Source organism: Cricetulus griseus, assembly GCF_003668045.3.
Source record: "Cricetulus griseus strain 17A/GY chromosome 1 unlocalized genomic scaffold, alternate assembly CriGri-PICRH-1.0 chr1_0, whole genome shotgun sequence".
NCBI lineage: Eukaryota > Metazoa > Chordata > Mammalia > Rodentia > Cricetidae > Cricetulus > Cricetulus griseus.
The window spans coordinates 257,141,554-257,167,734 of NW_023276806.1; the positions used below are offsets into that span (position 1 = coordinate 257,141,554).

Consider the following 26,181-nt stretch of genomic DNA (forward strand, 5'->3'; position numbering starts at 1 on the left):
TAACTAGAGATTTTTGTTGTATATTAATTATGGTAATTGAAGCCATCTGGGTTTTAGGATTTGTTCCTGCTCCTGTGATAAAACCTGATCAAAAGCAACTTAAAGAAAAGACTTACTTGTCTTATACACCCCAGGTTAGTCCGTTGAGAAAGCCATGGTGGGAATGGAAGGAAAAATTGGTGGAAAAGCCCTGCTTTACTGACTTTACTCCAAAACTTACTGCTTACTCCCTATTACTTAGCTTCTTTACATAACCCAGGCCACCTGCCCAGGGGTGGTACAATCTTCAGTGGGCCAGGCCCTCCCTCATCAAGCATTAATGAAGAAAATGCCCTACAGACTTGGCCTACAGGCAATCTGATGGGAGATTTCTTTTTCAATGGTTTCCTCTAGCCAAGTACCTCAACTTGTCACAAGCTGACCAAGGGGAAAAAATAAAAAGATCCCAGCCTCCACTGGAATTGAACTCCACTAGAATGTTATTGACAGTTGTCTGTTACTGATAGACCCATGACCAAAAGCAAGTTGGAGGAAATCGTTTATTCACTCATTTCCATATAACAGTTCATCCTCAAAGAGGGCAGAAATTCAAACAGGACAGCAACCTGGAGGCAGGAACTGATGCAGAGGCCATGGAGGGGTGCTGCCTACTGGCTTGTTCCTCATGGCTTGCTCAGCCTCTAAGAAAGCACTGGATGGTTCCACCCACATCACTGGGAACTGGGCCCTCCTAGCACTGACAATGCCTTACAGCCAGATCTTCTGGAACTAGCACAGTCCACTTCTGGTTTTGTCTTAGTCTCTAGATTGCTAAAGGGGATATGTTGCAGGGAAGTAATCATGCCCCACAAAGGCATCTATCTGAACTTGGAGCCTATGTGGAAGAGGATGTGGGACCACATTGCCTCTTCCTCACTGGGGTAAACTCAGTCATTCACAAGGAACAGGGACACAAATGTGCTGGTGGGCAGCTCAACTGTCGGGAGCCAGCCCTGGTTAGAAATAAAAGTCTTCTTTACAACCTCCATGCTAAACCGCCAATTTAGTCAAGCACCCCACCCCTTAGGTTAGTCCAGGACACCTGCCCAGGCCTGAAGGCCTTTAACACCCATTCCTCTCCCTTACTTCCTTTCTTTACTTCCTCCTTTCTCTTTAAAAACTCCTTGCTTATGATGAATAAAACAGACCTTGACAACACATTGCTTGGTCTCGCTCTTTTCTTTCTCGCCCATTTATTTTCAGGTTTAGTCCGCCTTGGGACCCACGAATTACCAGAACCCTGTGGGTCAGGGCACTCAACGCTAGCCTTTTCCCGAAAGGCCTGTCATTCCTCCTGGTGCACAGAATTCACTTTGCTGGTGTTCTGAGATTCAGACATCCATAGGTACTTTCAAAGTCTTTCTTGTCTCATCATTGCTTCTGGCTCATCTGGCAGTGCCAGCTAAGCTTCTGGAGTCCTTTTGGCCTTGATCCTGTTGACCTTTGGGCTCAGAAAATCCATCCTGGAGTTGAAATAGACTCTAGTAAGAGGATCTTGTAGAATGTGGAGACTAAGACTCACCCCAGCTGGCAAAGCATTCTATGTGAGTAGCCTGGCCTCGGTTCCCATTGGCTCTCTTCTTGACATCCCATTCCCTGGAAAACACTTCATGTAAACCACAAACAGCAGCAAAGGAAGCTGAGAATTTTATTTCTACAGCCATTTAGGCTGGAACCCCCTTTAATCCCAGCACTCTGGAGGCAGAGGCAGGATCCTGAGTTTGATCCAGCCTACATAGCAAGTTGCAAGATTGCTCTAGGTATAAGACTGTCTGCTGCTGCCATTATTAACTGCTACTAATCTTGTCCGGCTGTACTGAATCCTGTAGTTAATAAACCTCACTCCACTGGTTTCCTATAACCAAGCAGTTGCATAACTGGAAGCTGTGCCAGCATGTCGAGAGCCCGCACACAAGCGTTGATCTTTCTAGGTCCCTATTAAATGTCACCCATGTGGCTGTAAGGAATTTCCTTCCTACAATCAATGGCTTTGACATTGCCCGGAAACTACTGAAATTTCTGTTGGGTTGCGCTGTGGAGACTCTCCTAGCAGTGCTGAATTAGGAGTATCTCTGCAGTGAGGTCCCACTGCTGTCAAGACGGGAGGTCTGGCATATAATACACTTGTCTATTTGTGCCTGTTTTCATCCTCAAGGAGTTCCTGATTGACCTCTCAGTGACCACTTCTGGGATGTATGATCATTTGAGGTGATGTAGCTGGCTCATGCCTGTTGATGCTCCTCCACTGATGGGTAGCAAGGACATATTTGCAAATCAGGCACTTCAGGGGTCCATTCTACTCTATATGGGTCTTTGGAAGGTGTAGGTAGAAGACACCAGGGGCTGCCTGACTAACAGCACTGACAGCCTCTGCCTCAGTAGACTGAAGGAAAAACAGGAAAGGAGGATGAAGGCAAACCTGCAGTGCAGGCTGGTTCTCCTGGATATTTCCTTCAATCAAGGGTAGCCACTCTGATTCTCAAGGAGCTAAACCACTCCATTAGGAGCAGCTGCCTTTCCTCAGTCTTGCCTAAGACAAAGCTCTGACATGATGTCAGGGAAGGAGTTCTGAAGATACCTAGGGGAAGACCCTCTTCAATGCAGCCTTAATACCATCCATTGCTCCCAGTCCCTAAGCCCATTGAGTTCTCTCCATTTGAAGACACATTGCAGTCCACACCCTGTGTGCCTTATGTTGCAGTCCAGCTGGTCCTATCTCAAGAAGGTTCTGTTTCAGCTAAACTCCAGGTTCCCATGGAGCTTAAGAGGGAAATCGGGCATGAGGGACTGTCCCCTCTGACCTGGTGTCTGATGCAAGAACACCTTGCTTTTCATCAAAGCAGAAGGACCCTGAACCAGGTAGCTGGAAGTAAATGAGACTTGATCAGCAAACACCATCTGAGACAGTTCAGAATCAGAATATAAGCAGGGACAAACAGGAAATCATTCTTCTCTGTCAATATGCTGGGCAGTCCATGGAGGACACCAGGAAAGTAATAGGTCTCTGGACCACTCTCCAGTAAGACAACATGGGAATACTTAGATTATTAGAATTGGGATAATTTAGACAGAGCTAGCCAAATAAGCTATAGCCTATGACCAACAGAATCCTAATGTTTTGTGTGGTCATTTGGGGTTGATGTGGCTAGGGGACCAGGCTGGCAGGAAGAGCACACATTACAGCATCCTGTGTCCACAGAAATGGACTGTGTCCACAGAAATAGACTGGAGCTCAACTACTGTCCTCCTGTTTGTCTCCTGACCTGAACTTTAAGGCTGGTGTGTGGGACTTAGTAACCTCTCCTGTTTCCATAGTGTCTTGAAGGGGGAGGGACTTTCACGCTCCTGTTTCTCTACTTTGGTTCAAATTGTAGGATTAATTTCAATTCTGTGGGGCTATTACAAAAACATTTGTGCATGGGAAGTCTTCCTACTTGAAGTGGATATAAGGGTATTTCTTGGGTTTTATTTTCTTGGGAAATGAGGCTCATCTGGCCTTACTTGAACATAGTGAAGCTGGGGCGGGGGTAAAGGCTAGGCAGGTCATCATTAAGAAAGCTCATCTGACTAGATTGTGTTAGAAAGAGCCCAGGGAAGATGAAGTAGCCAAGTGTCTCCCGGACCACAACTAGGTCTAATGGAAACTCCCCTTGTGGCGATGGCACCACAACTAAGTATTAGGCAAAAGCCTGGAGATTTATTTAAGATGTCAGATGTCTGGTTGTTTGTGCTAGGACAATGTGTATGCCTCTTTTTTGGAGGGAGCAGCCTTATATACAGACTTACAGCACAGTGAAAAACCCCAGGTGTAAGAGGTCTTGGTTTTGATGCCAGTGGTGTAAGGCCAGGGCTGTAAGCCATGCCTAGAAAACCAGATGGACCTGTGAGTATTGGTTGAATAGCAACCCCATGGGCTTGTGGCCAAACATCTCCCAACATCTCTCCCAACAGCCAAGACCCCTAGTTTCCCCAAATGGGCTTCTTCCTGGTTGGTTTGCCTACTGCCCGGGGAGAGTGGCTTGGGACTCTGAATATGGGGGTTAGATCCCCTGCTTGAAGAGGAATCTCGGACAGTTTGGCAGGGTTCCATCCAAGGTCTTTACTGAACCCCCAGGAGTCAAACTGGCAGTGCAGACACATGATCACAATGGGTCCACATTCCAGATGTAACCACTGGTCATAGGTCTTCATCTCCAAAGCTAACGATTGGAGGGGGCAGCCTAAGAATTTTAGGTTTCATTCCAGATCTCATACTGGGAGCCTTGCTCACTCCGAGGAAGGAAGTTGTGTTCAGTTGGAGATATTTTTAATGACTTAGACCAAGCTGCCCACATTTCCAGGCTCCAAACTTCTTACATGCCACTAGCTATTTGCTGTCCCAGGGACTGTGACTGGCAGGTAAAAAAACATACTCTATTATAACAGCACACGTTAAAGGACTGCTACTTGGGAATAATAGTGCTTAGGAACCAGGATCTTGGTATGGTAACTGACCTCCATGTTTGGGTTCCTGTAGGGGTCATTAAGCTTGCCTGTAGGAAGTCTCCAAGAGAAGAGGAGGTGCATAGACTTCCTGGGAGACTGGTTGAGACATAGGCTCCAGAAGGGAAGTGTGAAGAACCCTGCTATTCCTTCAATCTACTGAGGCAGAGGCTGTCAGTGCTGTTAGTCAGGCTGCCCTGCTGTCTTTTCTCTCTCTTCATCTTCCAAAGTCAAATGAACATTTTTAATGCATAGCAATCTTCCCTTTTCTGTCTGATTCTCAGGCTGAGATCTCCAAATTAAGGTGAATGTGCTGACAGAGTGACTCATCCCACAGTGAGACAGACTAAGAATGACAAAGCCGGGGTTAGATAAACACTCGTCAAAGATGTCCACTTCAAATTCAGTGTCCATTCATAGAATTAAGACCTCTCATGAGACAATAGGAAATCTCTTTACCAGGTTTTGTAACATTTTGCATATTCAAGATCCCACCAGCCTTGACTCCTCCACACTCAGGGACCTGACTTTGGTCAGAGAGGAGAGTTGGGATAGTCTCCAAGTACATCATTAAAAGCTAAAGGCATTAAGAGTCGTCATGAGGTCAGCAGATAGAGCTCATTCATTGGTTTAGAGCATTTGATGGTCTAGAAACCCCATGGTGTCTGTTTCATTCCCCTGTTATGGATCAAAACTGTTAATACTGTTCCAGGGGAAATGATGTCCTAGCCTTGGTGGATACTACATGAATAGCACACAGATAAGCATGCAGAGAAAACACATAATATCAAAGATATCATAATATCTCACCATGCCTACCTGCTAGGTGTCCCTAAAAATCATTTGGTCCTAACATCCTAGTTTGACATTCTTTGATCTGTCTACTCTGGCTGTTTCTAAGGTTGTGGGTGGCTGTTTTGAACCCAAGCACCTCAGGAGTTTGAGGCCTGTGGAGTTGGGCAGCACCTGGAGGCTATTGTAGAGAGGCTGCAACAACAGGAAAATCCAAGACTTACTCAGAAGCTGCTCTGGGGCAGCAAAGCCAAGGGCAAGTAGCTACATTGTCTTTTGTGCTTGAGTTGGATGCTAGATGTGTATCTATTTACCAATGAAAAATCTGGAGTGAGATAAGTGGAGTAAGGACCTGTGTATGGTCAGAAGTGGCAGAGAAGCCACCAGTGACCTCCTATCTCTTCCATTCCTACATCCAAAAGGGCTGAGATCTTGTTGGCCCTGCCTTATTACTTCCTGTCTCTGTCAGTTCTCCAACACCTCTATTGGTCAGCTAGTGGGTAGCTCTGCCCTGACTCAGAGCAAACTGTTGTCAGAATGCCGTCAGAACATCACAAGAGATGTTCACTTGTGTATGTTGGATGCAGGGGGAAACATGCCCAGCATAAATACTATGGGGTCCAGGCCGTGCTTCAGTCAGACTCCAGAGAGATCAGTGAGTTTTTTTTTTTTTTTAATGAGACAGGATTTCTGTGTAGCTCTAGTTTGTCCTGTACCTTGCTCTGTAGACTGGGTTGGCCTCCAATTCAGGTATCTGCCTGGTCCTGTCTCCAAAGAGCTGGGGTTAAAGGTGTGTGGCATCATGCCCAGCCTTTCTACTTTTAAATATAAACAACTTATTCATGAAGAGATGATGGCTGGGTATATTGAAACCAACAAATGTGGATGGAAAGGAGTCAGAGCAAGTTTGATGAGCAGATGTTTATTAGGAAAGGATTCACATTAGTCTTACACAATCAAGCATGTCGGGGAACGGAGCTGCATGCATGTGGCCCTCATATTTAGTTTTGCCACATCAATGACTACGCCCAAGTGTGCATGGTTTGAGTTACTTGTGCTAATCTCCAAGTGGGTGTGGTCAGCACTTTCCCCTAGAATTCCCCTTTTAGTCTAAAAGAGGATTAAATTTATATAGCAGTATAAATTAACAATCATAAGGGTGAATAACAAGTTATAATAATCTACCAATGTAATATTTAAGGTATAGTTGGAAATAGATCCAGTTTAGTCATCTGAAACATATCCAAGCTTGAACCTCCTTCTAAACCCAGCATGAAACACTAGGAACCTAGCCCTAACTAGTTGTCAACAGTTAGGGGAAAACAGTATTTTCCTGAAGAACTGTGACGATGACAACCTCGTGGGGTCCTGTGGGAAGGAATGTGAGTGTGATGAAAGTCCTGAATGGGTTATATCCATACATGTCTGGTGGGAGATGCTTGATTGAAGGTCCAGGTTGAAGTCCTACTCTTGATTGAAGTTCTTGTGTTGATTGAAGTCAGTACATGAAGTTCTGCCCAGAGTGTCAGTTGAAACGAAGTAAGTTGGATCCAGTGTGGACTCGAGGAGGAATGGCCCATTTTCCTTCTGGAGCATCCAGGGATTGCTGTCGGGCAGGTCTTCATTGGCTGTGTGGGACTCAAACATAAATGTTAACAGAGAAATGTTTGCTTGTATATATATGCATACTGGGAAAGGCAACTGTGGGAAAATAACAATTATGAGACGGTTTACATCTTGAGAGAGAAAGCCAAGAAAAAGATGACAGTCCCTAATCTTTCTCCTATTCTGTATTACATCAGTTGGCTTCTTGGTACAATACAGAAACTCTGAAGTTTATTTTTAAAACGTGCTTGGATTTAGAGGAAAGCCAAATCCACCTCTAAATAGGAAATAGAGAAATAGAATTCTGAGAGAGAGCTGTAAAGTTAACCATATGGCACATTCTTTTGTTTGATGGTTATAGCTACCTTCTCAAGTATCTACCCATTCAGTGTCCTTTGACTTCTGGTGATGAGTTTACTCTGGATGGTAATATGACAAGAATACAATCTAGATTTGGGTCTACAGATCTATATGTGCATCCGGTATTCTGCTTTTCACCCATTGCAATACTTTTTCTGCTTCAGTGGGTAATATTCATAAACTGTTTAAGTCATGTCCTTCCACATCCATTTTTATCTGGTTGAGAAATTGTCCCTAATTTCTGAAGAGAATTAAGGCTTTGATAACTCTAATTTGTAGTTTTTCAGTCTGTTCTTTGTAAGTCTATCTTGTAACCTAATAACAGAATCTCCTCTCTGTGTCTTTTCTGGGGCAATCTGTAACCCCCAATTAGGCAGAACTTCACCATTACAAACATAGTTCCAATTTTCCTTATTAGAATCTGAATGTTATCCATGTAATGGTAAAGAAGGGATTGTGGAAATTTGTTACCAGTGATTTCCAAAGTTTCTGTATGAAGTGCTGGCACATAGTAGGACTATTTAGCATTCCTTGTGACAAAACCTTCCACTGGAATCTCTTTACTGTACCAACTCTTGATTCACAGCCGGTTAACACAAATTTTCCCTATCCTTTTCTTGCTATTGTGAAAAAACCATCTTTCAGATCAATGACTATGATCGGCCATCCCTTAGGTATCAAGGAAAGGCAAAGGCATTTCAGGCTACAGACGGCCCATAGGTTGAATTACTTTATTGATGGCTCTGCTGTACCTGCACTAACTTTTCTAAAGCCTCTAGCTCCTCAGAGGTCATATGTAGTGGAAGCTGTAGCCACGCCTACTTAGGGGCTGGCTACAGGTGTGCCTGATCACGACTGCCAGGGTGACGACATAGAGGAAGAGGTTCAGGTGGCTGGTTTGCTTTTGTTTTCCCTTTTGGCTTGCTGTACAGACTGCTGCCACGCCGGCTGGTAGGTCGCTCTGTAAGTAAGGCTTTTCCCTATTAAATACCCTTCTATTTCTACCTGACTCCGTATTGGTAATTTCCCACTATATCTGGTGTCAGGAGTGGGATCTTCAGAATGTCCAGTCTTTGAGTTACGAGTGCCACAATTCAAACTTAGTCCAGAAACAGTAGGTCCATCTTCCTTCTGTTCTGGGTGAACCTGCTCTTTTGGGGAATTTATCTTTTTAACAGCTATTTGAGAATTAGTCGCTGAAGGGCATTAAATCCAAACATATCTCAGAACCACTGTCATTCTTCCCTTCTAATGAGTGTTTTCTTCCTGAATGATTACTTCTTTAACAGCTACTTCAGGGTAATCATTTACGAGGAACACTGTTAGCCGCAACTGGTCTCTCGAAAGAGCCTCTAGGCAAAGAGCTGGCAGGAGCATTACAAATCACTGGGGGATGCACTACCCCTTTTCCACTAGTTGTAGCCTGAAAAACACCGACTGAACTCTTTGCACACGACTCAACTGAGCCAACTCCAAGGAATGCTGCTGTCCCTGCTCCAGCCTTTGCGTAACTGATGGTTGAACTGGAACCTCTGCACACTGCTGTGGATTGACGATTGCTCTGCTCTCAGCTTTTCTGAAAGCACCACACCTCCCTGGGAAATTCAAGGACCTGGGTCCTGAGTGAAGATTGAACATCAACCACAGGAAATCCAGATGCAATAGGAATCAAGAGCTGCATGGTGTGATAAGATGAACTGTCAGGCTCAGCAAGGGTCCCAACCCAGAACATGTAGTTTTGGGTCAACACAAAACATGAGGGCAGGTCCTCAAACCAGGTCGTGGTCCCCTAGAGTGGGGCTGCATTCAGAGGCTTAAACCATTTGGAAAGGTACTGGGTCAGCATACTGGATGCTGTGACAACTGGTAAACCCCAGATGACCTGTGAAATGAGAGGCCAGCCTGTGTGGATTCATCAGCTCATTGGAACCTGGTGACATGCACTTAATTGATAACCCTGAACCTCTTGGGTGTTGAGGGCTCAGTCACAGGAGATGGGCATTTATGAAGGGCATGCTGCCTAAGGATAGAACTGTCCCACTAACTTCCTACCTGCATCATGTATTCAAAAGCCTGACAGGCTGGAGCTCATCTGCTGCCTTCCTACACCTGTCTCAAGATCTTTAGTCTAGCCTGTGGGACTTAGTAATATTTCTTGCTTATAGTCTTGACAGGGACGGGGTTTCATTTTAGCTGATCTAGTTTTTCTCTAGTAGTAACCTGATTGAAATTACTCTTACATTATAAACATTGCTTAAGGTGGGCCAATCCAGGCCTAGGAATTGAGTCTCCCTGGTCTGAGATGGTCAGTTTATCCACTGGGACTTGCCCACCCTAACATCAACTGTATCTGTGACCTGATGGACTGTATGAAGCGACTGTCCCTGTGGAATATACCACAGGATGTCCATGACTCAGGGGAAGGATTACAGCAGGGATATGCAAGAGTTCGGGTGAGGGTCCAGTGAGAAAACCATTACCAGAGGCCTTGAACTCATTGCAATGAACTTTTTGTGCGTGGTGCTCATTGGACTAAAGAGTATACTGGGTGCCTCTAGGATGGATGATATGAAGTGTGTTAAATTGGGGAATGAGGTTATTGCATTTTTTGTTAAAATGATTTGTGAGGGGGTTACTTGGGGATGATCAGGGTTGAGCCGGGAGCATATAGTGTCCCAGGGATGAGCAGGATTGGGGTGCATAACGTGTAATTGTCAAATCTCCAGGATAGCTGCTATTGAAATAGTAAACGATTTCTCAGAGCTTTTGTGGAAGGACAGGATATCTTCGAGCTGTCATAGACACTAGAAAACTACCATGGCTTTTCTCTTTTATAAGAGATGAGGCTCACTTGGACCTCAGTGAACATTAGTGGGGTCTGATGCAGCCTAGAACAGACATGCCTAGATGGCTTCCTTGACTGAGGATTTCCTAGAAAAAAAATGCACTCTTAGCTCCCAGAGTGAGAAGCTAAGCTGACAAGATTCTTAGGATCTCTACCTGTGCTTGTTCTTGGATGGTCTGCATGTCCACAGCCACCTCCTCCTTCCCAGGCAGAGAACTTGACTGCTGAGTAGCTAACTGCTGAAGAGGAAGCTCAGAGGTATCTTAACAGAATCTTCCTTGCCAGGGTTCGCCACTGTACACCCAGGAGTCACAATAGTAAATAGCAATGAAGGGACACAGTCCAGATGAAGCTATTGTGCAAATTCAGTGCTTTTGGTTTCAGGATACAGCATCTGCAGGATACAGTGCATGGTGGAATCGGCTTCTTCCAGATGGGACACCACTAGCTATAGGCTCCACCAGGGATTAGGAAGGGCGGGAAACCAGGTTCCTAATGGGTCAGGGCTCATGTTGTAGAAATATTACTTGGGAATAATGGGAGTGTTTAGTTACCATGCTCAAATCCTGGTTCCTAGTCTACCTGTATGTGTTCCTGAGGGGTCATTAGATTGTCTGTAGGAAGTCTTCCAAGTGAAGTGGAGGTGTATAGACTGTTAAGGGCCATGAAGAGAGCTGCACGATCTGAAGAAATGAGGATTCTAATGTGACCAAGATCCTGAATTCCCTCAGCATCTGAGAGCCATTTTAACTTTTCAGATTCATAAAACAGGGAGTGTCTCCATGATTCACAGGACTCATTGGTCTATGTTAAAAGGACCCCTGAAGGTTGTCAGTGGAGTTAGTAGGATTGTTCTTGTTCTCCAGTGCATTGGATACTAGAAAGAATCGGCTGTTCTTCACCCCCAAAGCAGATCAGCTCACTGTGCATACCTGCTGAGTGTCCCACGAAATCATTTGGTCCTGAGACCCTAGTTGGAAACAGCCACAATAGACTAGACAGATCAAAGAATCCCTCAGCACTTCAAGAAGTCTCATGAGAGCTGCCCAGTGCCAGTATCCGGGCATCTGTGTGTCCACATGGCTATGAGTGTCCTCTGCATGCTTTTAGCATTTCTATGCATTAACATCCTAGACCCTGTTACAAGAGAGTAAATACAATCAAGTGACACAAGTGGACAGAGGGAGAGGAGAGCCAGGACCATGTGTGTAGGAAATTTGTTTTCACTCGGGTCACACGAGACTTGATGTGTTCATCTCTGGATGCCTTCAAACTCACCTCTTACATGCTGCTTTTGAGACCTTTTTCTTTAAGGTCTGATGTATAGGTATGTGTTTAGGTACACACAGTTTGAGGTCAGGTGCTCCTAGCTTTGAAGCCACCTGTCTATTCCTGTTGTAGGAGCCTTCGTATATAGGCATGATCACAGCAAACACTGACAAGTCCCTAACTCTCTCCTCTGGGAGCGGGACTCAACAGACTAACCTTCCTATCATGCTTGTTGTCAATGTGGACCAGTCCACCTATTTAAGTTATAAAGTCATCTAAGTACTATCTAAGACGGCTTATTCCAGAGACTGTCCTAGGATCCTTCCTGTTGCAGCTTCTTGCTATAGAAGCACCTCATATACTTGGGTCATCTTATGTACTTGCCAAGAAGCCAATATGCTTCAAGACAACCCTCTTAACACTTGTGTGGCAGGTATGTAGGGAAATGACCATCTCCTAATGAGAGTTTGCCTTCCTTGTCCATACTTCTCATTGCCACTAACTTGGTCATCTTAAATGGCTCTTCAGGGACTCGGGTCAGTGAAAAAGATGTGGACCCTATACTGTGGTTAAACCTAGTCATATGTGACAAAGCCCAAGAATTCCCTTGAGCTGCATAGGTGCTGAAGTCTACTTGCTCTCACTTGTCCATGTTTTCATCCCTGCGTTCCTGACTTCCGTGACCTCTGCTGGAATTCATGCTCATTTTGCAGTGGCCTAGCTGGACCATGCCCTGTTAGTGCCCCATCAGTGGAGGAGCATCAGGGACATGTGTGCAAATCCTGGGGTAGTATTGACTCTGGCTCCATTCCACTCTATCGGGGTTGTATTCTGACTCATCCCAATGTGGATGCTTATAGCTTGTCTGGATGGGTTCTATCAGGGTCCTGTAGTGGTGTGGATTCCCAGTCTCCTGTCCTGTGACATGGACAGTCATCATGAATGAGGTGGAGAGACAGCCTAGGATCTTGTCACCAGAGTCCCTGCTTTTGATGGGTTTGTGCTCTTCTGTATCTCTGGCCTTGGTGTTTCATTTTGATTCTACACCAGTGGCTTTGAAGCACACAGATGATCCTACTTGTGTACTATGATTGTGGCAGGGCCCAAATTCCTGGTTACCTGTTGTGATCTTTGATTTTAATTCCTAAGATGGAGTCTATGTACCTTTCTGTCCCACTGAAACTTGCTTGGACAATGGTAGCCTTAAACACTCAGATTTGAATGCAGCCTGATTGCTGCCTTTAAGGCTGTGCTCCTCTACCATGACCAGATAAGAATCAAAATATCTGCATTAATATCACTGTACTTAAACTTTAAAATCTTCCTGTTTGACATTTCAAATACTTTGACAAGAGATTTCAGGTATGAATTGACACAACTATCCTCCTCAACACACATTTGGCAGAAGGTATTTAGCCACAATATACCAGCTACACTGGACTAACATAAACTGTCTCAAAACTCATTTAGCATATTGTAGAAACCAACCTTATTAGAATAACTTCCTGAAGATTTTCTAACTCTGACCATAACACTCTGGGGACAAAACTATAAATGGAGACAACTTTTTGGTCCTAACTGCCTGGCCTAAATTACACAAAAGCTTATAATACAAAATGATCAGGCTATACCTCAGGCTTATTACTATCTAGCTCTTACAACTTGACTCATGTCTATAATGTATATTGTGCTCCTTATTTTACCTGTCCTCGAGCATCTTGCTTCAAGGGGAATGCTTACCTTCTCTGGATTTTTCGTTTGGCTTTACTAATAGCCTTGTAGTGTCTTTGTATTGTCCAAACTGGCTTCATTATCAACCAGTGAGTAATACATACACACTGTATATAGGAGTGCCCCACAGCACAAAAGTAGGCAGCTGACTTCAACATTCCTGGCTAGTGTGGGCTGCATTAAATTAGACACCATCTCAAAAGATAACCAAAGCTGGTGAGTGATAACTTCATGTAATCCCTGCAATGTGGGACAAGGGACTCCGGGATTTCACCCTTGGGGCAGTCTGCTCTGAAAACAAATATGCCTCCACCTTGCAAATTAGAAAGTGAGCAAGACACTCCCATCTGAGAAACCCAGGCCAAGATCTGGGGAAACACTGAGCTATGGCATCTGCAGGGAACTATACCTGTGCCCTGCCTCTCCACTGCTGGTCCTTAAAAAAGCCACAGGCTTTATGTCAGTGAACTTTGAAATGCCCGCAGGAGCCTGCATAGCCTGGTAGGGAATCCAGCCAGGCTAGCTGAGGCAAACCCTCTCTTGCTTCCTTGGAACAACCACAACATCCTGTCAGCCAGCACCTGTGGTGACTAAGGGAGCTATTCCCTAGTTCCCGGGACCAATGAAGGAGCAGCTAACCAAAGGACCAACTTCCAGGAGCCTTGACATGGGTGAGGAACAGAGAACTGACTGCTCGTATCACCCCATCTAGGGCCTCTGTTCTCAATATCTCTGAGCAGGTCTGAGACTGCTTCTTACCACTGTAACAAGGCCCTGAAGTCCTGTCTGTCACTAGACTTCCTTCTCAGGTGCAGCAAGCACCAGCCAACCCTCAGGTGCCAGACACAGCCTTGCTGGCTGCTGTTACAACAGGCCACAGCAGGAGGCACCACCCTCAAAACACTCACAGCCTCAGCACCAGCTCAGTGAGCTGCTGAATGTTTTTGTTTTGGTTGAACAAGCCATTTCTGTCTTCTAGCAGTCATCTCTTCATTCAAAAATGGCCTCACTGTAGTCCAGGTTCACAGAGGACATGGGTGGCGCTCCATGCCACAGGGCTGGGATGTACCATATCTATTGCCTCTCTGCCAGGCCTGCCAGTGTCCAGAAGCTACCACCCTGCTTCTCCATGTTAGTAGCAGCCCTGCTCAGGTTGCTGGGCAGATCCAGGGGCTGTCTCCTGTCTCTCATTTTGGGACTGGGGACAGAGGTCATGAAGGTTCTGGTATACAAACTGATAGTTGGGCATGTGCCCTGTTTTTTTCTAACCTTAGGAAAGCATGAAGAATAGCTGGAATGTCATTCGTTTCAGCTAAACTGACCACAGTGACATTGCTTAACCCCATTAGCAGGGTGGCCAAAAAGCCTCCTGTTCAAACCTGTCTCCAGCGGAGGCTAAGGCCCCACTGATCAAACCCCCAGAGTCTATCACCAGGATTTGGTCACAGCCTAGGTCCTGACTGAAGCCCTCAGCTCAGGGAGGAGCTACATGAAGGACCCCCGGGGACTACAGCTCCTTCCTGTGGCAAACCGCAGGCCAAACATGGTGTTAAGGAGTGTGGATTTCCCTGTGCCGGGTGCACCCCCAGAGCTGAGAGAACCACTAGTTGGGATCTCCTGCCTAGGCAGACATGCAGCTCCTTAAGAAGCTCAGTGACCCAGCGAACAGGGATGCTAGGGTAGCCCCAACGACCAGCTCCAGAGGCAGCTCACCCAGCAGCAGTTCCATAGCCAGGCCTGGAAAGCGGACAAAGTGCCTCTGGGCAGCAGGCAGCCTCCCTGCCTCCACTAGGCAGCTCTTGGCCTCATAGAACTGCCATCTCCCGCAGGAGAAGTGCTCGACTCCCAGGGGCTCAGGCCAGAGTGGCTCATCCAAGTCTGAGGCCACACCAAGTATTGGTCTCAGGGTAAGGGTCTCTGGAGGTTGTCTTGGCCATGGAGGGCCTAGTTGAGCTAGTCTCCACTCCATCCACCTCAGGAAGTACTGCCTCTCACCCAGGGAGGGGCTGCTTATCCCCAGAATCAACTCCTGCACCCCTGAAGTGAGCTCCTGGCCATTCTGCTGCACCCGGAGCCTCCAGGACCTGCCACTTCAGCTCAGCCCGGTTCTTCTCTGGGGGGGCCTGAAACCCACTGGAGCTGGCAGAACTCTTTCACTTTGGCCTGTCTTCCTTGCAGGGTCTCCCTGCAGCCTCAGCTCGTCTCTCTTGTAGGCATCCACAACCTTGATCTTTCTGATGATCTTCTCCATCCGGTCCTTGGCCTTCTGACACCCCTAGTCCTTGTCAATTTTGAGCCCTAACTTCCTTGCCGCATGTGCCATGTCCTCCACAGACACCCTCCTGCAAGGAGAGCGTGCCACACTGCATATAATCGCTCAGGTCTACCTCACAAAGCTCTTGCTGTCGGTGTTGCTGACCTTCACAAGGACATGAGAGTGATCTACATTCAACACAGGGATCAGCCTGTTCAGGAAGTGCAGGTTTGGGTTCCATTTCCCCCGGTAGGGACTCGGGATGAAGTAGTACTTTGTGGTTGACTCCTTCACGGACTACAGCAGTTTGTATTCCTTCTTACTGATGTCAGTCAAAATAAACACAGCAGACGAGACTTCTGTCAAGAGCTTGAACTGCAGCCAGTGAGACCCAATGTCGCCTCTCAAGTTCAAAAAGGCCACAGGTCCTGGGAAAACATCCAGGTCCTCCTTACCACTAGGGAAAAACCAGGACATTTCTGATCATCTGAAATCTCTCGAGGATTGGTGCCTTAATTGAGATCCCGATGCCAGAAGCAGTCCCACAGCCGGCGAGCTGAGCTGAGGATGGCATTGAGCAGCTGGGACTTTGGGAGTTGCTGCTGACATCCATGCACATGAAGGGAGCAAAGGTGGGCACTCTGGACAGGACCCCACTGTCTTCTCGAAAGCTCCTGAGGCCCCGTGGGGGCTGGAAACTGCACGTCTGCATGATACCCTGCAGTGCCCAGAGCAGAAAGGTGTGGTAGTGGTTTTCTGAGTCAGGCAACACAAACTGAAGTGCAAACTGACAGAGGGACATCTTCAGCAGGACCTCCTGCTTTAGAAAGGTATCTGAAGACAGCAGGAGGGCACAGAGAAGGTCAAGGGGGTTCACAGGTGTGTCAGGCACAGGCAGCTCAAAGGAGTAGATGTCATCAGTGGCGATGTCCTCAACGGGTCCCAGTAGATCATCTCCTCCATCTGGCTCTTTCTCAGCATGCCAGGCATCTGGAAGTATGTCCAGCACCATGGTGGTGGTCCTGGCTTCAGCATTAAGGGCTTGAGGAAATGCCAGGAAAGGTCCTTGGGAACCTGGTATGTCTCCAGTCCCAACAAGGACAGCATTTCCTGAAGCCTGCTTCTCTCCACTGTTGGGAAGTCATTGTCCTGAGCCTCATTTCTACCATCTCCATAATGGAACCCACAGTCATCTCCTTCCTTTTCTCTCCATTCCAAATCTGCAATTGCCACAGATGTCTGAAGGCTGTCTGAAGGTTTTACTTCTGGGGCCACTTCTCCCAGATTTGAATGCCCTTTGTCCAGTAATTGCACTTCTATCCCGGTCGACGCCATGAACCCAGCGGCCTGAGTGCTCTGCCTCCTCAGCTGCTTGCCCAGCTGCTGCTATGTATCAAGATTTTTAACATGTGGGACTTAGTAACATTTCTTATTTGTAGTCTTGACAAGTAGGAGGTTTCACTCTAACTGTTCTAGTGTTGTTCTAGTAGTAAGATTAATTTTAATCAGGCTACATTATAAACATTGCTTAAGGAGGGCCAATCCAGGCCAAGGATTAGAGTCTCCCTGGTCTGAGATGGCCAGTCCCAGTGGATAAACTGACCCACCCTAACATCAACTGCATCTGTGACCTGCTGGACTGTATGAAGGGACTGTCCCTGTGGAATATACCACAGGATGTCCATGACTCAGGGGAAGGATCACAGCAGGGATATGCAAGAGTTCGGGTGAGGGTCCAGTGAAAAAACCATTACCAGAGGCCTTGAACTCATTGCAATGAACTTTTTGTGCGTGGTGCTCATTGGACTAAAGAGTATACTGGGTGCCTCTAGGATGACTGATATGATATGTGTTAAAACGTGGAATGAGGTTATTGCATTTTTTGTTAAAATGATTTGTGAGGGGGTTACTTGGGGATGATCAGGGTTGAGCCGGGAGCATATAGTGTCCCAGGGATGAGCAGGATTGGGGTGCATAACGTGTAATTGTCAAATCTCCAGGATAGCTGCTATTGAAATAGTAAACGATTTCTCAGAGCTTTTGTGGAAGGACAGGATATCTTCGAGCTGTCATAGACACTAGAAAACTACCACGGCTTGTCTCTTTTATAAGAGATGAGGCTTACTTGGCCCTCAGTGAACATTAGTGGGGTCTGATGCAGCCTAGAACAGACATGCCTAGATGGCTTCCTTGACTGGGGATTTCCTAAAAAAATAATGCACTCTTAGCTCCCAGAGGGGGAAGCTAAGCTGCCAAGATTCTTAGGATCTCTACCTGTGCTTGTTCTTGGATGGTTTTGCATGTCCATAGCCACCTCCTCCTTCCCAGGCAGAGAACTTGACTGCTGAGGTGCTAACTGCTGAAGAGGAAGCTCAGAGGTATCTTAACAGAACCCTCCTTGCCAGGGTTCGCCACTGTACACCCAGGAGTCACAAAAACAAATTAACAATTTGAACAATGGCTTCATCTGGACTCTGTTGCTTCATTCAGTGGTTTTAGTTTCAGGTCCTCATTTCCAAAGCTAATGAATTGAGGTGGCTGCTTAATTATTAGGGGACAAGAGTTAACAGATACAAAACTGAACTGCTTAGATTCTAGATGGAGCTCTGCCCACATGTTGGGAGTCTTGCTCTCGCCCTAAGGCAGGAAGTTCTGTTCAGTTGGAACTACTTCTATAAAGAATTAGAATTCTCCAAAGCTATACAGAGAAACCCTGTCTCGAAACCCCCTCCCCAAAAAAATGAGAATGGACACACTGCCCAACCTTTCTTGGGATCAAATTTCTTATCACTAGCTATGTTACACCAAAGACTGAATGGCATGGAATGGCAGGTGACCAGATTTGTAATGTGACACAGCTCATGCTGCAGAAAATTACTTGGAAATAATGGGACCATTTAGCTACCACTCTGAGATTCTGGTTCCCAATGTCCTTGTAAGTGCTCATGAGGGGCCATTAGATTGCCGGTAGGAAGTCCTCCCAGAGATGTGGAGGTGTATAGTGTCTAGGACTCCATGGTTGAGACAAAGGCTCCAGATGGGAAGTGTGTAAAGCACCTTCTAATCCCTCACTCGATCTACTGTAAGGCCTGTCAGTGCTGTTGTCTCTGTACATCTACCAAAGATGAAATGAACACTTTAATACATGGATATCTTCCCTTTCCTGAATGGTCCTCAGGCTGTGACTCCAGGGTGGTGAATGTGATATTAAATGCTGACTGACTCCAATAGAGGAAATGCTGGAGTAAGAATGACAAAGCTGAGTTTTATAAACATTGGCCAGGAGTGCTATCTGCTAAAAATGCAGTATCCAATCTTTTAATTCATTAAGGCATCTCAGGAGATGCTTCTACACCACTGTTAAGTGATTTCCACTTACATACTGAAGATCCATCCCTTCAGCCTGACTCCTCCACAGTAAGGGACTTGACTTTGGTCAGAGAGGTGAATAGTCTCCGAGTCAATCAACAAAGCTAAAAGCATTAAAAGTAGTGGCATTGAGGTCTGGAGAGAGCTCAGCCAGAGATTAAGAGCATTTGCTGCTCAGAAAAGGACCTGGTTTGAAGTCCATTCCCGACATTGTGGCTCACAACTGAGGACTGATCCAGTGGACAGGATGTCCTTTTCTTCATGGACACTCTACACACAGTGCAGATGACCAGGCTGGCAAAATAGTCATCTAAAACAAAACACATGTTCTTTAAGGGGGGCACTGAATATAACCACAACATATTACAGTAAATGCTTAGATGAACTTGACCATTCAAACAGCTAGTGTTTATGCTGGGGGAGGAGCCTCTGTACAGAGCCATGTAGTGGGATCTGCTGGGGACAATGAATGAGGGAATGAATTCAGCTTCTTTGACATGTGGACCTTCAATGGGTATGATTGTCATTTGACCTCAAATTCAGAAAACCAGAAGGTAGTCTTCTCCATAGCTCACAGGACTAGCTGGTTCATGTTAAATGGGTACCTGAATCCTGCTAGTATTGTTAGTAGAATGATTCTCCAGTGTTTAAAACACTGGACATGAAGAGACCATTCTTCATACCCAAAGCTTCTCCCCAGGGCATACCACCTGAGTGTACCCAAAATCCTTTGGTCCTGACACCCTAGTTGGAAGCAGCCACAGCAGACAGATCAAAGAATCCCTCAGCACTTTAAGAAGTCTCTCGTGTGAGCTGCCCTGTGCCAGTATCGGGTCATCTGTGTGTCCACTTGGCTATGGGCGTCCTCTGCATGCTTTGAGCATTTCTATCCTTTAACAACATCACAGATCCTGTGACAAGAGGACACAACTGGACAGAGGGAGAGGAGAGACAGATCCATGTCTGTAGGAAGGAATTTGTTTCCACTCTGGGCACATTAGACTTGATGTGTTCATCTTTGTGGATGCCTTCTAACTCATTACTTAACATGCGGCTCTTGAGATCTTTTTTAAAGATCTGATGTATAGGTATGTGATTTGGTACAAGCAGTTTTAGGTCAGGTGCCCCTAGCTTTGAAGCCACCTGTCTATCCCTGTTGTAGGAGCATTCTTATGTAGCAACTTCTACTTGCTAAGAAGTCGTGTTGAAAACGGTATGCTTTAAGAAAAGACTTTTTAAAAAATAGTGGTATACAATGCTATAAGCTTTCACTTAGTCCAATATCCCATTGCCAAACTAGTGTTGAGGTATATGACAAGTAGGAACATCACTCAAACTTTTAATCAATTCTTAGCTCATTAGCATCTATTTGTAGCAATCTGAGTAGTGCCATCATGTGAATTTTTCTTCAATCTCATACATATACATATGTATATATTTAATTCTTAAAGTACTAAAATACTAAAGCATTGCATTGAAAAGTTTTACAATTTAATTTACTATACAACTGTCATATTTTATACAAATTTATGATTTAAAATCCCCACAGCAAACCGGCTGCTTATTTTGTTTAGGGTTTTTGTTCTGTTTTGTCACTGACAGATTGCTTAACCCTGACTGCTCATCTTATGCAGGAGTCAGTCCACTCCAGCGACCTGGTTAGGAGACTTAAGCAAAGCAATGACATTGAAATGCATGAGTAACCCAAAGGCAGCCTGCTGTCCTGACCATACAGATGCAGGAGACGGTGTGGGCCTAGGTGGACAAGCTAGCTTTGCTGGGTCTGTGGCAATCCACTAGTTATTGCCTGCAGTTAGCAGAATCTTCAGCTGTACCCACAGAAGCAAATGAACTTGTGATACTGTTTGTAGTATAGCATGTAAGATGAGCACTAGAAAGCATGTATTTTGTGGACTAACACATCCATTCAGCTTCCATTTGGATTTCACAGACCTTGTCAACAACAAATACTGCTCACCAGCAGATACATGGCTAACAGCAAATGTTCTAAAAGCTTTCCTTTAATAAAACCTTTTAATCTTAAACGAAAGTAAACTTAAAACATCTCAGTACCTTAGCATTGTTAAAGTTGCCAAAGCTTAGGTAGGCAAAGTGCTTCTAAACCACCTCTTACAATATTTCAATATACATGTGTTTGCACATACAAAAATGTGTATATGTACACATTATGTTTATAGTCCTACAAGGACATCACTGGATGAGCAGAGTCCAGAGGCCTTTAAAATGCCCATGTTTTAAAAACTAAGCTCTATAAGAATAAGATAGAAATGTAAGTGAAAGGTACCCCTAGCTCTTCAAGGCCACTCAATGCACTGGTCGCATGATAAAAAGGCATTAACTTTTTGGCTACTAAAGACACTATTTTTGTAACACTATTTCATGTCCTACCCCAAAATTTCAGTGTTTTGCCATTATTCACCAAAGCTTCCTGTCACTACTTTTGGTAAGTTAATATTAAGGTTACAGTAAAAACTGCATGTTAAAAAGCCATAATTCCAGTATTCAGTAATCGGATCAGCACCAGATGATTCCTGCAACTGTATGACTACAGTACTGTGTCCCATGGCTATGCAAACTTGGTATTAGAGGTGGTCACATGTGTGGAGTGGCCAGGGAGCATATCACACACATATGACCTCAGCCAATAAGAGAACCAGTGGCTTTGAAAATAGAAACTGTGGAGCACTTGCTTTCTACCTTCCCTTTGCATAGGATGCTTTGGTCTTTTTCCTGAATGCCATCAGTGACCACTTGGGAAGTCAGCAGAGATTAAGTGCAATGGTAAAATTAATTCCTATTTTGCTGGTGAGTTGACACCCTCCCCCAACACACACACACACACACACACACACACACACACACACACACACACACACACACAGAGAGAGAGAGAGAGAGAGAGAGAGAGAGAGAGAGAGAGAGACAGCATTTGTCATGGATGCTGTGACATTTCCCAACTGCCAATGCCATGAGAACTATACTACTGACTGGTTATTCTAGGTTGCCTGGCATAAGGACAGCATCATGCATATCTGTTGTAAGGCCCTGTGACCTGAGTGAAGGCGTATGGAGATGTAGTCACCGTGGAGTCTGTGGTCATGAACCCTGTATTCTCAGCAAGAGACTGGATGAAGCGCAGGTAACTGGGTTCAGAAAGTTCCTCCAGCTCTGTGGGCTCATGTTTTACCCCTTTGCCATGGCTTTTCGGAGACACATGGTCTGATCCAAACTTTTTCACACTCTTCCTCTTTCGCTTGGGCCTTTTCAGACATTTTGGCTTCCCAGAGATTCAAACCATGCTTTGGCTCATTCAAGTTCTTATGCTGGTAAAATACAAGTGAGATCCTGGCGGGATGACCCCAGTCAGGATTATTTATTCGGGTTGTGGCATGAACCTCTCACTTTGCACACTCAATGAGAATGAATCTGTGAGTTGGAGCCACAGCCACCCCTCCAATGTTGGCATCCAGAAAGCTCTGCTCACTGTCTGACCAAACCTCCTCATTGTCCTCCACAGAAGAAGCTGCACCCTGGCCTGCTGCCCCAGGCTGCTTCTCCTGACTGTCCTCAGGTCAGACTGTGGAACAGAATTTGGGCAGGAGCAGTGCTGTCATGATTAAGCCCTGGAAGCACCCTGGATAGCCCATTAGCTGTGAGGGAGAGCATGTTCTCCTTGTTGTGGAAGGCCTGACTGGAGCTGGCCGTCATGCCTGAAGCTGCAGGCGGGAAGCTGTGGATAGTGTGAGAAGGTGGATGGTGCTTGCTGTTTCTGTAGTGTTTGGTTTGCTCATGCTGTATGGTAATCTGGAGGCAGCTCCCATGAAATGGCCATCCATCCCAGGGGTGGGATAAGGAGGAAACGTTGCCAGGTGATGTACATCCCGTTTTATGGTACAGTTGCTGAAGGCATCCCACTGCATGTTTTGGTTTCCATAACTTAAGTACTTAGAGGTTTGGAGACAGTCCCTCTAAGTGTGGTAAAGTGTGTGGATGGGTGTTAGGTTCATCTTGGTGATGAAGTTTTGGCTTGGATATCTATACAGATCCCTGGGCTGAGACTGGGGGAAGTAAGAACCTAAGAGCAGTTGTCCACTTGACACATTCCCATTGCACTGGTATGCTGCATATTGGTTATTCTGGTTAAAAAAAAAAAACCCAGGGTTAGGGGCTCATGGGGTCAGAACTCAAATATGAACCTGCAGGTGGAGAAAGGTTTGCATGATTGGTATTTCTGTACATCTCTGAAGTGTGTGAAGAACTTGGAGAAACACTAAGTGGGTTGGAACATCTCATGCATGGGTTGGTGGAGTAAGAGCCAATGGACTCAGATTGAGAGTTACTGGGCAAGATACGCTGTGGCTGTGTCTGAGGTGGCTGTGCCTGTGCCTGGTGTGGCTGCTGCACTTGGTGACGGTTCCTCTGGAGTGGCTGGGGCGACTGTGTATGACAGATCCTGAAGGCCACAATTGTTCTGGCAGATGTTTCTTTTGGCTTACAGTTTCTATCTGCTTTGTTCATGAGGAAGACTTGTCCTTTTCATTCTTATTTGAGCAGTTCTCAGGGGAGAAAGCTTTTCAGCTGCAGCTCTCTTGGCCTCCAGTTTTCTTTGTCGACAACTCTTTACCGGCTCTGCTAACATCCTCACTTTCCTCCGAAAAAAATTCCGGACCTGAATGGACCTGTTTGGTATCTTCTCCTCCTGACCTTCAGCACTCCAAACTCCTCCACAGGAGAGATTCTGTACATTGGTAATACGCGCAGCTGCTCATCCTTAGGTTCTCCTCCAATTTCACGATTGTCCTCTCTAGTGAGGGTGCCCACCAATGTGCTGACATTTGCCATGTTGTGCAGGTCTCTGGGCGTGAGCACAAAAGTCCATCCATGCAGTGACCCCTGAGAATGGTCGGCCTTCCTTCAGACCCAAACGGCACTCTGGAGCTCGGTGTTCACATTCCATCTGATTGTTGTAGGCATCAGGTGCACACATCTTGTCTATTGGAGCAATGAAAGTAGACAGGTTTTGCAAATGAGATTCTAGTTTCTCTTCCTCTTTTGGATCATCTCCAAGTAGCTTAAATTTCCTTGGGTTCTAGCTTCTGGCATACTTACATCCATTATAGTACATGCTCCAAGAACAACCAAAAGAAAAGGAGGCACCACAGGTTTCTGGATCCAAGCCCTGACAAGCACAGGTTCTCTCTACATTCAGGGCACAGCATCAAATAGAGGGGGCACCGTATTTACTCAGGGCCTCTCTAAGATCTGAGTAGAGTTGGTCAGCCAAGGTCTTGGGATTCCTTCCCATATTATGAGAATCACAATCACAGCAACATCACAGCTATGGCCAGCTTGCTCTTGAACCAAACACAGGAACTTCTCAAGGCTCCCTTTTCGAATAACCCATTTGGCATTCAGGCATCCCTGAGACCTTTTGCCTTCTTTACCAGGAAAGATGACTTTCAATCCTAAGAGCTTCACCCTTCTGTCCAAACCTTTCTTCCATGATTGTTCTCATAGCTGCCACATTAGGACCAGCTCCTAGATGTGTAGAACAAGTTAATGAAAAAGATCCTTTTTATACCCATCTGGATGATGTGATATCCTATTGAGTCTTGATGGGAGTATCCAATAAACTTTTATAGCAAGTTTTAGGAGTTTGGAAGGTGAGTCCAAAAACTTGTTGAGCAGAGCCAGCTGTCCTTTTGGTTGCTGTTTTTTCCGCATCTGGGATGTGCAGGATCTGCAGAGTTTCCTTTGAGAGAGTCAGGGACTTGTGGTTAAAGAATGAGCTGAGCTGAAACTGCTTCAGATGCTGCTCTGAGGTCTCAAAGATGCTCTTTGGCTGCCCATCATCACAGCTCAGTGGGGAAATCTCTTGCTTAATCCTTCTGGACAGATTTTCTTGGGGTGCTGGCATGGGGTGTTTACAGGAAGAGGGTTTGGACCCAGGCTCAGTCTTGATTACCCTGTACATCTGATTATGACAAGAGTCGGCCTGGGACTGCTATGTTTGCTGCTGCTCTTGCTTCTGAAAGAGGAGCCACCTTAGGGTGGCATGCTTCTGAGTGTCCCTCTGAGGAGGGGTCTGCATCTGATTTCCTCCTGGCTTGGGGACAGGGAGTGCCTTTGCTTGATTAGGCACCAAGTATCTCTGCTGAGCTACTTCAGCTAGTCTTGCTGCCTGCTGCCCAGATGACGAATTCTGGCTTCTGCCTTTTAAATCCTTGCAGAGCCAGAGCTTGTGGAGGCTTCTGTTCTTGGACAGGGAAGCACCTGTGATGATGAACAGTCCTGATTTGGGTTCACATCACTTGGAAAATATGGCATGTTCTGCAGGCTCAGTCTTATTTCCCTCAGAGTTCAGGATATAGAGTTTACTGAGTCTCAAACTGGGTGTGTATCATTTGAACAGGAATCTGTGAATAATGGGAGTGTTTTGCTACCATGGTGAGATCCTGGTTCCCAGTCCCATGTGTTACAGAAATACAACAGGATATATAATAATAGTAATTGGTACTTGATTGTGGAAGATTACTTACACCAAAACCCAGGTTAGTCTTGGCAGCCTTTTGAGACCCTACCAGAACCCCAAAAGAGAGGCCAAGGTCCTCCTTCCCAGCTCTATCACACCTGCTGTGTATCTGTGACCACAGGACTTACAGGTATGTGGGATTACTCCCTACAATTTCCTTTTAGTCCAAGAAATATTTAGACTTGAAACAAAACTAAATCTTATACAAAATGTCTTAACATATGTAAACGCATATATACATAGAAGATGGAATGTATGCACCAATAAAAGTAGACTTTACACAGTAAGGCAAATTGTGATATACAAATCATACATTAAGTTACATCATTTGAGTAGCTCTAACAGTATAAGTTGTCTATAGCTAATAATCACTAAGGTGAATCACAATAAGATATGTTTAGCATGAGAAAGATTATTACATCTATCCCATCTAAACTCTAAACTCATGTGAAAGAGAGATCCAAGTCTGAATACCTCCTTCCAAACCCAACCCTAAACAATGGAAAACTAACCCTAACCAGGTGTACATTATCCTTAATGTCAACAATAGGTAAAATGGACGTAGTATTCTCAATTACTTCCTGCTGAAATGGGATGACGTTATGGGATCCTGTAGGAAGAAAATTTTAGAGTAGTGGAAGTCTAAGTGGACTAGCTACAACATTTGTACTCAGTCTGTGTTTGGCAGATTCTTGGTTGAAGTTCTTGATTGAAGTTCTCATTTTGATTGAAGTTCTTACCTGAAGCTAGCTGCTCTGGAGTTGTCTAGATTGATGTAGTCCCAAACTGGTTTTAGAGTGGTGATTGTCAGTTCAAAAGCATTGAGTTGAATCCAGTGGAAATGATGAAGTGGGGGCCCCATTTTCTTTCTGGAGAGTCCAA

The 26,181-nt window shown here is 45.5% G+C and overlaps 2 pseudogenes; both read right to left on the bottom strand.

Moving 5' to 3' along the window:
• Positions 1-14,027: 14,027 nt before the first annotated feature.
• LOC100755059 lies at positions 14,028-16,712 on the bottom strand (annotated as a pseudogene).
• Positions 16,713-21,789: 5,077 nt separating this feature from the next.
• LOC103163809 lies at positions 21,790-26,161 on the bottom strand (annotated as a pseudogene).
• Between the last annotated feature and the right edge of the window lie 20 nt (positions 26,162-26,181).